Source organism: Rhinolophus ferrumequinum, chromosome X, assembly GCF_004115265.2.
Source record: "Rhinolophus ferrumequinum isolate MPI-CBG mRhiFer1 chromosome X, mRhiFer1_v1.p, whole genome shotgun sequence".
In the NCBI taxonomy this organism is placed as follows: Eukaryota; Metazoa; Chordata; class Mammalia; order Chiroptera; family Rhinolophidae; genus Rhinolophus; species Rhinolophus ferrumequinum.
In genome coordinates, this window is record NC_046284.1 from 81782503 (window position 1) to 81796850 (window position 14348).

At 42.0% G+C, this 14348-nt stretch overlaps 1 protein-coding gene across 3 annotated transcripts in view; it reads left to right on the plus strand.

Moving 5' to 3' along the window:
- PHF8 (PHD finger protein 8) overlaps positions 1–14348 on the plus strand; it is a 124841-nt gene that overhangs the window by 1876 nt on the left and 108617 nt on the right. The gene's annotated exons all lie outside the window — the stretch shown is intronic.

The following is a 14348-nucleotide window of genomic DNA, read 5'->3' on the forward strand; positions in this document are numbered from 1 at the left end:
TGCAGTTTACCATATGTGCACATAAGCACCTGTCATCCAGGATTCCAGAGAGGTTACTGTGTGGACTAACACTGTAATATTATCCCATTATTGGGACTTAAATCCCAGCTATGGAAAGAAAAACATGAGAGGGATTTGTACACTGGAGTACAACGAAACAGTATATGGCACCCTCCTGTTGCATGTTGTTAGATTCTAGAATTTTCAGTTGTCACTAGTCCTTTCCAAAGGAACTGTTCCTGTTATCACACCCAGGACCAAACTAAAGGTGCTCGTGCTGCTAAAATTCTGCTCTTAGCAGAGACTGCCTCATGCAGAACATCCAAATTCATATTCAACTGATTGTTATTGAGTATTCACTGTGTACCAGGTGCAGGATTCTGTTTACTGCTTCATGTTATTTCAGGGGGGACAGACCTAGAGGGTGGGGCCTTTTCCTTTCCCCTGGAAGTAAGTGGGGATTCAGATGTTTTTCAGGATTCCCGGTATCTTTGCTAGTCAGTCCTCTGCCTAAGATTCTTTTGGTGGTTCCCCTATGAATAAAATTCAGTGGTCTTTGTGTGACAGACACGATCTTTTGTGATCTACTTGTCTCATTTCCCACCATTCCTCTTCCCTTGTTCTTTATGTCCCAGCAAGACTGAACTCTTATAGTTCTGGGAAAATTTTATACTCCTTTGTGGCTCTTTGTCTTTGCGTATGCTATTCCCACTAATCTCCTTCCTTTTACAACTCACAACATACCTGTGCTGTAAAAGGCCTTCCTTTGGCTTCCCATTGCACTTTGTATATATCCTTATTGAAAGTCATTATTTCATCATATCATAGTTGTAAATACACCTGTGTCACTTATTAGTCAGAGAGCTACCTGAAGACAGAGATGTCATCTTTTCATTCTTGGTATCCCCAGAACCTAGAGTACATTTTAAAATTAATTTTATTGAAGTAACATTGGTTAATAATGTTACATAAATTTCATCTATACAGCATTATAATTCAATATCTGTATACTCTATTGTGCGCTCATCATCAAAAGTCTAGTTTCCTTTCGTTACCACGTATTTGATCTTCTTTACCCAATTCGCCCTTCCCGCACCCCCCTTTACATTTTTGAATGATTTAGTGAATGAGTCTTTTTGAAAAAAGCTATTCCTGTGGCCCTTACTTTGGATTATATGGGTAGTGTGTAGGTTCAAACCTGGAAAGTGAACTCCTACCCACAGTATAGAAATCCTAACTCCACAGTCCAGGAACAGGAAACAGGAACGAATAGTTCCTCAGTGCTTACTTACTACTGGTTTCCCCGAAAATAAGACATAGCTGGACCATCAGCTCTAATGCGTCTTTTGGAGCAAAAATTAATATAAGACCTGGTCTGATATTGTAGTATATTATATTATATTATAGACTCAGTCTTATATTAAAATAAGACAGGGTCTTATATTAATTTTTGCTCCAAAAGACATTAGAGCTGATGGTCCAGCTACGTCTTATTTTTGGGGAAACGCGGTATGTGCCAGGCCCCATGATAGGACTTTGCATAAATTTTCTCAATCTACACCCAACCCTGAAAGGTAGATATTTCTTTTTAAAATAATGTTTTAAATTTTTCCTGATTATATAGGTGAGACATGCTCATTGTAGAAAATACGGAAAACAAATAAGGAAGGAAATAAAAATCACCTATGCGTCTACTCTATCCAGCAGATTAACTCCCGTTGTTTGACTTAGAATATAAACATTTTTACAACATGGGATTGTATTATACATACCATTTTATAACCTGACTTTCATTCCTACTTGACACTATAATGTATTTTACCAGGTTGTTACATATTTATCTAAACCTGATTTCTGATATCCCATCCTATATATATGTCCTCAGTTATTCGGTCATTTCCTCTGTGGTTGGATGCTTACGTTAGTTCTACTTTTTTTCCCCCTCTTCTTCTGCCTGCCCCGCTCCCACTCCGGTTCAAGCCGTTGTTTCTCAGTCTAGTTGTGTAGGACACAGTTCCCAGGTCCATGCTGGTATGAGCCCTGCGCTCCCCCGGCTGAGGCAGTCGGTCGCCAGTTGTCAGTCGGCCGCTGGTTGTCAGTCGGCCGCTCACGGTAGCCCCCGGCAGCACAGTAGCCCATGGCAGCGCACAGCAGTCCACGGCCGCTCACGCCGGCTGCCGGCCACTCACGCTGTCACCGGCCGCTCCTGGCAGCACAGAGCAGCCGGCGCCAACCTCGGGCTGCTCAGGGCAGCCCAGCTCCAGGGAGAGCCATTGTTCACAGTCTTACCTGTAGAGGGTGCAGCTCACTGGCCCATGTAGGAATGGGACTGGCAACCTCGGCATTAGGAGCTCCTGAGCCACTGGGCCAGCCCATTTCTACTTTTTTTTTTTTAAGATTTTTTTATTGGGGAAGGGGAACAGGACTTTATTGGGGAACAGTGTGTACTTCTAGGCCTGTTTTCCAAGTCAAGTTGTTGTCCTTTCAATCTTAGTTGTGGAGGGTGCCGTTCAGCTTCAAGTTGTTGTCCTTTCAGTCTTAGCTGTGTCGGGCGCAGCTCAGCTCCAGGTCCAATTGCCGTTGCCAGCTGCAGGGGGCACAGCCCACCATCCCTTGCGGGAGTCGAACCGGCAACCTTGTGGTTGAGAGCATGCACTCCAACCAACTGAGCCATCCGGGAGCTCAGTGGCAGCTCAGCTCAAGGTGCCGTGTTCAATCTTAGTTGCAGGGGGCAGAGCCCACCATCCCTTGAGGGAGTCGGGGAATCGAACTGGCAACCTTGTGGTCGAGAGCCCACTGGCCCATGTGGGAACCGAACTGGCAGCCTTTGGAGCCAGGAGCATGGAGCTGCAACCGCCTGAGCCACCGGGCCGGCCCTCTACTTTTTTTATATTATAAGTAATATTGTGATGTGAGGGAAAGTAGGGGTTCTGGAAATGTTTTGCATTTTGACATGGGTGCTGATTACAATGAAAAGAACATTGTGGTGAACGTCCTTGCACAGTAGAGACTTGACATTTAGAAGGAACACCACCGAGGCCTTTAAGAATTCCAAATTTACAAATATGGAAATGGGTTTATGGGCCAGGCCCTTCCTCAATGACATTTCTGTGGTGAGTCTTGCGTTGCTGTGCACACTCTGACACAAGTTAACTGCCTTAATTTGTTTTTTCTATGAAAGAGACCAAGTTGTATCTCTTCTTATGCTTCTCTGTATGGGCTGCCAGGGAACAAGGAGGCCGGCTGGGTGGGTGGCTGCTCTTGCTTACTCAGTAGTGCATCGTGTTCCCTCTCCCTCTCCCTCTCCTCTCCCTCTCCCTCTCCCTCTCCCTCTCCCTCTCCCTCTCCTCTCCCTCTCCCTCTCCCTCTCCCTCTCCCTCTCCCTCTCCCTCTCCTCTCCCTCTCCCTCTCCCTCTCCCTCTCCCTCTCCCTCTCCCTCTCCCTCTCCCTCTCCCTCTCCCTCTCCTCTCCCTCTCCCTCTCCCTCTCCCTCTCCCTCTCCCTCTCCCTCTCCCTCTCCCTCTCCCTCTCCCTCTCCCTCTCCCTCTCCCTCTCCCTCTCCCTCTCCCTCTCCCTCTCCCTCTCCCCTCTCCCTCTCCCTCTCCCTCTCCCTCTCCCCTCTCCCTCTCCCTCTCCCTCTCCCTCTCCCTCTCCCTCTCCTCTCCCTCTCCTCTCCCTCTCCCTCTCCCTCTCCCTCTCCCTCTCCCTCTCCCTCTCCCTCTCCCTCTCCCTCTCCCTCTCCCTCTCCCTCTCCCTCTCCCTCTCCTCTCCCTCTCCCTCTCCCTCTCCCTCTCCCTCTCCCTCTCCCTCTCCCTCTCCCTCTCCCTCTCCCTCTCCTCTCCCTCTCCCTCTCCTCTCCTCCCCTCTCCCTCTCCTCTCCCTCTCCTCTCCCTCTCCCTCTCCCTCTCCCTCTCCCTCTCCCTCTCCCTCTCCCTCTCCCTCTCCCTCTCCCTCTCCCTCTCCCTCTCCCTCTCCCTCTCCTCTCCTCTCCCTCTCCCTCTCCCTCTCCCTCTCTCCCTCTCCCTCTCCCTCTCCCTCTCCCTCTCCTCTCCCTCTCCTCTCCCTCTCCCTCTCCCTCTCCCTCTCCCTCTCCCTCTCCCTCTCCCTCTCCCTCTCCCTCTCCCTCTCCCTCTCCCTCTCCCTCTCCCTCTCCCTCTCCCTCTCCCTCTCCCTCTCCCTCTCCCATACACAGTGCTTCTTTGAAGTTTGTGCTTCAGCCCGGTTGAAAATGACTACATGTCCTGGACTTGCCATGGGGCTCACAATAGTTAAGCCCACACAAATAGGTGATATAAATCTATTCACATCTCTGATGACTTCCAGCTAGGTTTCTTGAAGTCCAGTTAGGGATTAATAATTACAGGTTACTTCCTGGAAAGGTTATAGCAAGGAAAGCTATCTTGCCGGTGAGAATCTGGAATTCATGGAGATTAAGTTAAACTTCATTCTGAGTCTAGATTTGAATTTAGAATTATCTGGCTCCAGAGCCTAGGTTCCCAAAAGTGGGAAAAATATGGTATAGCTCCATTCCTCCTACTGTAAAGGGCTGGGATTTGCAAAATACTTTGATTTGTAGAGCAGTGGTTCTCAAACTTTAGCGTGCTTCAGTATCACTTGGAAAACCTATTAAAAGACAAGATAGATAGGCTCCACCTGCAGGGTTTCTGACACAGTGGGTGAGTGGGGACCACCTTCAGAACCACTGATTTAAAGCATTATTCTGTCTCCTTCCCTGTCAGTGGAGTGTGACAGCTTCTGATGTTGGGGAATTAGCGGGCTAACATATCAATTACTGTACAGAGTTCTCAACGTATACTTCATTAACTGGGAATTTGTTAAAAATGCAAATTTTTGGGCTGGGACACAGCAATCTATTTTAACAAGATTCTGATGCGCTCTAACTTTTGAGAACCATTGTTCTACACTGGTGTTGAAAGTTAGTTGACAAGCATTTATTGATGTCTGGCAAAACCTAACCCCTTTACAGTTCAACTGTCTATAAAGGAAGTATTGGTTGGCACATCCCCAAGGGAATAGCTGTGGCCCAAGTGGGCAGCTGTGGAATGGACTGTAAACACTGGAGGAAATAGTACTGGCTTCACATCTAGGTTCAATTCTGACTTTGTTAACATTTTAGCAAACAAAGTCTTTAATTTCTGTGAAACCTCAGTTTTCTCTAGAGTGGTTGTGATGATTTAAATACAATGGTAATGGCACTTGTGCATTGAGCACCAGCTAAGGCGCTGATCAGTATGCTAAACATTTCACCAAACTATTTAATCTTTTGTAGGAGTTTTAAAATTAGGAATTCAATTTATTTAGTAGTTATGGACTATTCAAATTATTTATTTTATTAAGTATGTTGTGGTAGTTTGTACTTTCCAAGGAATTTATCTATTTCATCTAACTTGTCAAATTTAAATGTATAGAATTGTTTAAGTATTCCCTTATTATTATGCTTTTGATATCTGCAGGCTGGGTGTCTTCTTTCGTTTTTTCTTTGTCAGGGTTGCTAGGGGTTTGTCAGTTTTATTGATCTTTTCAAAGAACAGGTGTTCTGTTTCATTAATTTTTTTCTATCATCTTTCTGTTTCAATTTCATTGATTTCTGCACTTTATTTCCTTCATTCTGCTTGCTTTGGGTTTATTTTGCTCCTCTTTACCTAATTTCTGAAGGTGGAAGCTTAGGTTATTGATTTGAGACTATTCCTGTTTTCTAATGTAAGCATTTAGTGCTGCTATTAGCTCCCCTCTTAGTACTGATTTAGCTGTGTCTCACAACTTTTGATATGTTTTTTTTTTCACATAGTTCAATGTAAGTTTTAATTTCCCTAGAGGCTTCATGTTTAACCTATGAATTATATAGAAATGTGTTGTTTAATTTCCAAGTGTGTGTAGGTTTTCCTGTTACTATTTTGTTATTGGTTTATGGTTTGGTTCCATACTGGTCAGAGAATATACACTGTATGTTTTCAGTTCCTTTAAATTTGTTAAGGTTTGTATTATGGCCCAGAATATGGTCTGTCTTGGTAAATGTTCCATAGTCACTCCAAAAAGAATGTATATCCTGCTGTTGGGTGGATTTTTCTATAAATGTCGATTTACTCCTGTTGGTTGATAGTGTTGCTTATTTTTCTCTGTCCTTGCTGATTTTCTATCTAATTGTTCAGTGACTTGTTGAGAAGGAGGTGTTGAAGTGTCTGGCTGTAATTGTTGATTTGCCTATTTTTCCTTTCAATTCTATCATTTGTTGCTTTACATTTTGCATCTGTTGTTTGATGCATACGAGTATGTATTTAGGATTGCTATGTCTTAGTGGATTGACCCTTTTATTATTATGTAATGCCCTCTGTCTTTGGTAATTTTCTTTGCATGGAAGTCTTTTTTTATATAAAATTAAAATAGCCATTACCATAGCCATTCCTGCCTTTTCTTTTTCTTTTCTTTTTTTTTTTTTTTGATTTAAGGTTGCATGGCACATCCTTTTCTACCCCTTTACTTTGAATTTACATCATTATATATGAAGTGAATTTCTTGTAGCATATAGCGTATAGTTCAGTATTATTTTTATCCACTCTGCCAATCTCTTTTAATTGGTATATTTAGACCATATATACAACATACAATTATTGATATGTTAGGGCTTAAGTCTGTCATTTTCTTTTTTGTTTTCTGTTTATTCCTTCTGTTCTTTCTCTATTTTCTTTCTTTTGCCTTCCTGTGGGTTACTTATACCTTTTCTAGAATTCCATTTTGATGTATCTACAGTAGTCCCTCCTTATCTGCGGCTTCGCTTTCCGCGGTTTCAGTTACCAATGGTCTGAAAATATTAAATGGAAGATTCCAGAAAGAAACAGTTCATAAATTTTAAATTGCATCGTTCTGACTAGCATGATGAAATCTCACACCATCCCGCTCCATCCCTCCCGGGATCTGAATCATCCCTTTGTCCCTCGTATCCATGCCGTACATGCTACCTGCCATTTAGTAGTAGCCGTCTCGATTATCAGATCGGCTCTCATGGTATTGCAGTTTGTGTCCAAGTAACCCTGATTTTACTTAATAATGGCCCCAAATAACAAGAATAGTGATGCTGGCAATTCGAATATGCCAAAGAGAAGCTGTAAAGTGCTCCCTTTAAGTGAGAAGATTAGAATTCTCAATAAGGAAAGAAAAAAAATCATATGCTGAGGTTGCTAAGATCTATGGTAAGAATAAATCTTCTATCCGTGAAATTGTGAAGAAGGGAAAAGAAATGTGTGCTAGTTTTGCTGTCACACTTTAAACTGCAAAAGTTATGGTCGCAGTGTGTGATAAGTGCTTAGTTAAGATGGAAATGGTATTAAATTTGTGGGTGGAAGACATGAACAGAAAATGTGTTGCAGTTGACTGCAATGCGTTATGCCAGAAAACGTTGAATGATAAAAATGACTTCAGCAAGGGATTCCCCTGAAACAAGTGGCACCAAGCCATTTACTGCAAGTAAGGGATGGTTACACAGATTCAAGAATAGGCTTGGACTGAAAAATATAAAAATTACTGGAGAGGCTGCATCTGCCAATGAAGAAGCTGCTGCCACATTTCTGGAAGAGTTCAAGTTGATTAGTGTTTGATAGTACTCGTCGTTTTAGGCAACCACTGGGGGTTTTGGAGTGTATCCTGGCAGATAAGGGAGGACTACTGTCTAGTGTTTTTGAGTGTATCTCTTTTTTTTTTTTTTAGATTTTAATTGGGGAAGGGGAACAGGACTTTATTGGGAACAGTGTGTACTTCCAGGACTTTTTTCCAAGTCAAATTGTTGTCCTTTCAATCTTAGCTGTGGAGGGTGCCGTTCAGCTTCAAGTTGTTGTCCTTTCAGTCTTAGTTGTGGAAGGCGGTCTTAGTTGTGGAGGGCGCAGCTCAGCTTCCAGGTCCAGTTGCTGTTGCTAGTTGCAGGGGGAGCAGCCCACCATCCCTTGCAGGAGTTGAACCAGCAACCTTTTGGTTGAGAGGACGTGCTCCAACCAACTGAGCCATCTGGGAGCTCAGCGGCAGCTCAGCTCAAGGTGCCGTGTTCAATTTTAATTGCAGGGGGCGCTGCCCACCATCCCTTGCGGGACTCGAGGAATTGAACTGGCAACATTGTGTTTGAGAGCCCACTGGCCCATGTGGGAATCTAACCCGCAGCCTTCAGAGTTAGGAGCATGGAGCTCTAAACGCCTAAGCCACTGGGCCGGCCCGAGTGTATCTCTTTGTATAGCCTTTTTGGTACAAAAAGCTTAATTTTTTACTTGCTCAAGGTTATTTACATAATACAGGCGTATTTTGGAGATGTTGCAGATTCAGTTCCAGACCACCTCAACAAGGCAAGTACCACAATAAAGTGAGTCATAATGTTTTTACTAGTGGAGGGTCTTGCCTTCAATTTGTAAAAAATGCAACATCTGTGAAGGGCAGTAAAGCAAAGTGCAATAAAATGTGGTATGCCTGTACATACATAACTTAGCACAGTCAACTAGTATTGACATTTTACCAGTTTGAGTGAAGACTACTTACTTCACTTTAAATTCCTTGATGTTCCCCTGTTTATAATATAATTATCTTAAATATTTCCTCTCCATACACTGAAAACCACATGAGACAGTGTTAACATTTTTGCTTCAACTGTTAAGCAGGATTTAGAAAACTAAAGAGGAGAAGGAAAGTATATTATATTTATCCATAATTTTAATCTTTCCATTGTTCTCTCTTTTATCTTATTTTTTAATCACTTCCTTTCTGTTCAGAGAGCTTCCTTTAGCCACTCTTCTAGGATAGGTCTGTTGGCAACACATACTCTTAGTTTTCCTTCATACGAGAATGTCTTGATTTCCTGAAGGATCTTTTTGTTTGATATCGAATTCTAAGTTAATTCTTTTCTTTCAGCACTAAAAATTATTGTGCTACTTCGTTTTGGCCTCTGTGGTTTCTTTTTTTTTTTTTTTAATTTTTTTATTGGGGAACAGTGTGTTTCTCCAGGGCCCATCAGCTCCAAGTCATTGTCCTTCAATCTAGTTGTGGAGGGTGCAGCTCAGCTCCAAGTCCAGTCATCATTTTCAATCTTAGTTGCAGGGGGTGCGCCCTACCATCCCATGCGGGAATCGAACCAGCAGCCTTGCTGTTAAGAGCTCACTCTCCTACCAGCTGAATCATCTTGCCGGCCTGTGGTTTCTGATCAGAGATCCTCTGTCATTTGAATTGGTGTTCTCCTTTATGTAATTTGTCATTTCTTGCTCACTGCTTTCAACAGTTTTCCTTTGTCTTTTGTGTTCAGGAGTTTGATTATTCTATTTCTCAGTGTGGATTTCTTTGGGTTTGTCTTTTGTTTTAGTCTTATAGGTTGTTGAAGCTCTGTTTATTTTTTTCAATCTATATTCTTTTTTCTTTCATTTTTATTGAGATATAATTAACATACAACTCTGTATAAGTTCAAGCTGTATAGTATAGTGACTCAACTTACATATATTGTGAAATGATTACCACAATAAGTTTAGTTAATTTAACATCTATCACTTCATATAGATATGAAAAAATAGATAAAACCTTTTTGGTTTTGTGATGAGAACTTTTTGGATTTACTCTCTTAGCAACTTTCAAATATGTCATAGAACAGTGATAACTAACTATAGTCATCACGTTGTACATTACATGTTGTGGGGACAGAGCCAGGAGTGCAGTTTCCAGGCTCTCGGCCTCACGTGGAAAGGTGCTGGCTCAGGTAGTAAATGGCCATCATCTGTGATTGGATGGCCGTCAGCTGTGGCTAGTTGGCCGTCAGCTGTAACCAGTGAGCCACTGGCCACTAATATAACTGCTGTGGCTACGCTAGCAGAAAAGGGGGGCTAGCAAGAAGATGGTGGCTGAGCCTGCAAGCGGCGCAGTGAGGGTTGCGAACAGTATGGCACCTGCTTCCTGTGTCTCCAACCCAACCACCAGGGAGAATATAGTGGTATGACTCCCCTACCTATGGCTCTGTGGGTGTTCCTTTCTGGCCTCACCATGTCCTGCGTTCTTATGTGGGGAGCGGGAGCTGAGACCCCACAGGCCGCCCCGCGTGACACATGTATTTTTTTGTCTTATAACAGGAAATTTCTACCTTTGATCACTTTCATCCAATTACCCCCACCCACCTCTGGTAACCACAAATCTGATCACTTTTGCTGTGAGTTTGAGTTTTTTTTTAAGATTCTACATGTAAGTGAGATCATGTACTGTTTTTCTCTGTCTGACTTATTTCACTCAGCATAATGCCCTCAAGGTCCGTCCATGTTGTCGCTAATGGAAGGATTTCCTTCTTTATTTTATGGCTGAATAGTATTTCATGGTGGTGTGTGTGTGTATGTGTGTGTGTGTGTGACATTTTCTTTATCCATTTATCTTTTGATGGACAGTTAGGTTGTTTCCATGACTTGGTTTTTTGTAACGCTACAGTGAACATGGGCAGATATCTCTTTGACATAGTGATTTTGTTTACTTCAGATATATACCCAGAAGTGGAATTGCTGGATCATATGGTAGTTTTTAATGTTTGGAGGAACTGTTTTCCATAGCTGCTGTACCAATTTACAATCCCACCAATAGTGCACGAGGGTTCTCTTTTCTCCATGTCCTCACCAGCACGTTATCTCTTGTCTTTTTGATGACAGCCATTCTAACAGGATTGAAGTGATATCTTACTGGTTTTGATTTGCATTTCCCTGACGATTGGTGATGTTGAGCACTTTTTCATGTACCTGTTGACTGTTTGTACGTCTTTGTAAAAATGTCCCATTTGTACGTCTTTGTAAAAATGTCTGCTCAGTTCCTCTGCCCATTTTTTTTAAGTTTTTTTTTTTAATTTTATTGGGAGATATTGGGGAACAATATGTTTCTCCAGGGCCCATCAGCTCCAAGTCGTTGTCCTTCAATCTAGTTGTGGAGGGCGCAGCTCAGCTCCAAGTCCAGTCGCCATTTTCAATCTTTAGTTGCAGGGGGCACAGCCCACCATCCCATGCGGGAATTGAACCGGCAACCTTGTTGTTGAGAGCTCGTGCTCTAACCAACTGAGCCATCCGGCCGTCCCTCCAGAAGCTCAGGGGCAGCTTGTTGTCTTCAATTTACTTGTGGAGGGCGCAGCTCACTGTCCCATGTGGGAATTGAACCGGCAACCCTGTTGTTCAGAGCTCACGCTCTAACCAACTGAGCCATCCGGCTGCCCTGCCCATTTTTTAATTGGATTGTTTGTTTGGGTTTCTTCTTTTGTTTTTTGCTTTTGAGTTGTATGAGTTCTTTATACATTTTGAATATTAACCCCTTATTTGATGTATGATTTGCGAATATTTTCTCCCATTCCACAGGTTACCTTTTCATTTTGATCATTTTTTTGCCGTGCAGTTTTTTCTTATTCTTTCTTTTTTAATGTGTGCTTTTTCCCAAGCATACATTGATATAAGCATTATGCCCATTCTGTGCATTTCATTTAATGTGGTCAAACTAAATTTTTTTTTAAAGATGTTATTGGGGAAGGGGAACAGGACTTTATTGGGGAACAGTATGTACTTCCAGGACATTTTTCCAAGTCAAGTTGTTGTCCTTTCAACCTTAGTTGTGGAAGGTGCTGTTCAGCTTCAAATTGTCCTTTCAGTCTTAGTTGTGGAGGGCGCAGCTCAGCTCTAGGTCCAGTTGCCGTTGCTAGTTGCAGGGGGCGCAGCCCACCGTCCCTTGCGGGAGTCGAACCAGCAACCTTGTGGTTGAGAGGACACACTCCAGCCAATTGAGCCATCCGGGAGCTCAGTGGCAGCTCAGCTCAAGGTGCTGTGTTCAATCTTTAGTTGCAGGGGGCGCTGCCCACCATCCCTTGTAGGACTCAAGGAATCGAACTGGCAACCTTGTGGTTGAGGACCCATGCTCCCACCAACTGAGCCATCCGGGAGGCATCTCAGCTCAAGGTGCCGTGTTCAATCTTAGTTGCAGGGGGCGGAGCCCACCATCCCTTGTGGGATTCGAGGAGTTGAACCAGCAACCTTGTGGTTGAGAGCCCACTGGCCCATGTGGGAATCGAACCGGCAGCCTTTGGAGTTAGGAGCACGGAGCTCCAACCGCCTGAGCCACTGGGCCAGCCCTCAAACTAAATTTTTGATTTACTTTTGATTTTATTTATTTTTGATTTTGTTATTTGTGCTTTAAAGTGTCATATTCAAAAAAATTATTGCCAAGACCCATGTCAAGGAATTTTTTCCTGTTTACTTCTAGGAGTTTCATGGTTTCAGGTCTTACGTTTGAGTCTTTAATCCATTTCGAGGTAATTTTTGGTATAAGTTAGGGGTCTCGTTTCATTCTTTTACATGTGGATATTCAATTTCCCAACATCGTTTATTGAAAAGATTGTCTTTTTTCCATTGAGTGTTCTTGGCTGCTTTGTCAAATATTAGTTAACTATGTGTGCATGGGTTTATTTTTGGGCTTACTGTTCCATTGGTTTATGTGTCTGTTTTTATGCCAGTACCATACTGTTTTGAGTACGATAGCCTTTAATGTAGTTTGGAATCATGAAGTGTGATGCTTCACGCTTTGTTCTTCTTCCTCAGGATTGCTTTGGCTATTGTATGGTGCCAGATGGGTCCTAGACTAATCGGGGGGATCACTGCATAAATTATATAAATGTCTAACTACAATGCTGTACACCTGAAGCTAATATAAAATAATATTGAATGTCAACTGTAACTGAAAAAAAAATTTGATAAGGATTAAATTGCATCTGTAGATGGCTTTGGGTAGTATGGACATTTTAACAATATTATTTCTTCCAATGCATGAACATGAGATATCTTCCCATTTCTTTGTGTCTTCTTAAATTTCTTTCATTGATGTCTTGTAATTTTCAGTGTACAGATCTTTTATCTCCTTGTTTAAATTCATTCCTAACTATTTTATAGTTTTTGGAATTCCTTTCTTTACTTTTTCAGATAATTTGTTGTTAGTTTGTAGACATGCTACTGAGTTTTGTATGTTAATTTTTAAATTAAATTTCCTGGTGTGGCATTGGTTAAAAGCATTACATACGTTTCAAATGTACAATTCTGTAATAATCTGTATATTGTATATTGTGTCATGTGCTCACCACCCAAAGTCTAGTCCCCTTGCGTCACCATACATTTGACCCCCGTATCCTCTTCAACCGCCCTTTACCCCCATTCCCCTCCTGTAAACACCATACTGTTGTCTATCAGTTTGTTTATTTTGTGTGTTCATTGGTTGCTTTTTGTTTTATGTCCCACATATGAGTGAAATCATGGTTCTTGTCCTTTTCCATCTAACTTATTTTGTTTAGCATGATACTCTCAAGGTCCAGCCACATTGTCACAAATGGCAGTATTTCATCTTTTCTTATGGCTGAGGAGTATTCCATTGTATAAACTGGGGGTGCCAAAAAAATGTATACAAGTGGGCACTTTGGTCAACGTTGCCAATACCATAATACGATGTTGGGAAATTGACTATTCACATGTCAAAGAATGAAACTAGACCCCTAACTTATACCAAAAATTAACTCGAAATGGATTAAAGACTTATTTAAGCAGTAGTTCGCCATAATCAGAAGTGTCTGGACGCTGATGGTAACCACTTTGAGCACCTCTTGTAATTGCAGAAGTCAAATGTGACTTGTGTTCATCTTTTGTTATCAGTATATATTGAGTATTACAATTTTAATAGTTTTTTTCTTTTCTTAAAATGAATGTACATTTTTTTGCACCCTCTGTATATATCACATCTTCTTTATCCAATCATACATCAAAGGACAGTTAGGTTGTTTCCATGTCTTGATTACTGTGTATAATGCTGCAGTGAACATAGGGGTACATATATCTTTTAGAAAAAAATGTTTTCAAAACTTTCAGGTAAACACCCAGAAGAGGGATTGCTGGGTCATGTGGTACCTCTATTCTTGAGGAACTTCCATAGTGTTTTCCATAGTGGCTGTACTAATTTACATTCCCACTAGCAGTGTGTTGAGAGTGTTCCTTTTTCTCCACATCCTCTCCAACATATATTATTTCTTGTCTTGTTGATAATAGCCATTCTAACAGATGGTGTCTCATTGGGGGTTTGATTTGTATTTATTTCCCTTATAGCTAGTGAAATTGAGAGTCTTTTTATATATCTGTTGGCCGTTAGTATGTCTTCTTGGGAAAAGTGTCTGTTAGATCCTCTGCCCATTTTTAAGTTGGATTATTTGTCTTTTGATTGTTGAGTTGTACGAGTTCTTTATATATTTTGGATATTAGCCCTTTATCAGAGGCGTTGTTTGCAGATGTCTTCTCCCACTTGGTTGGTTGCCTCTTGATTTTGTTG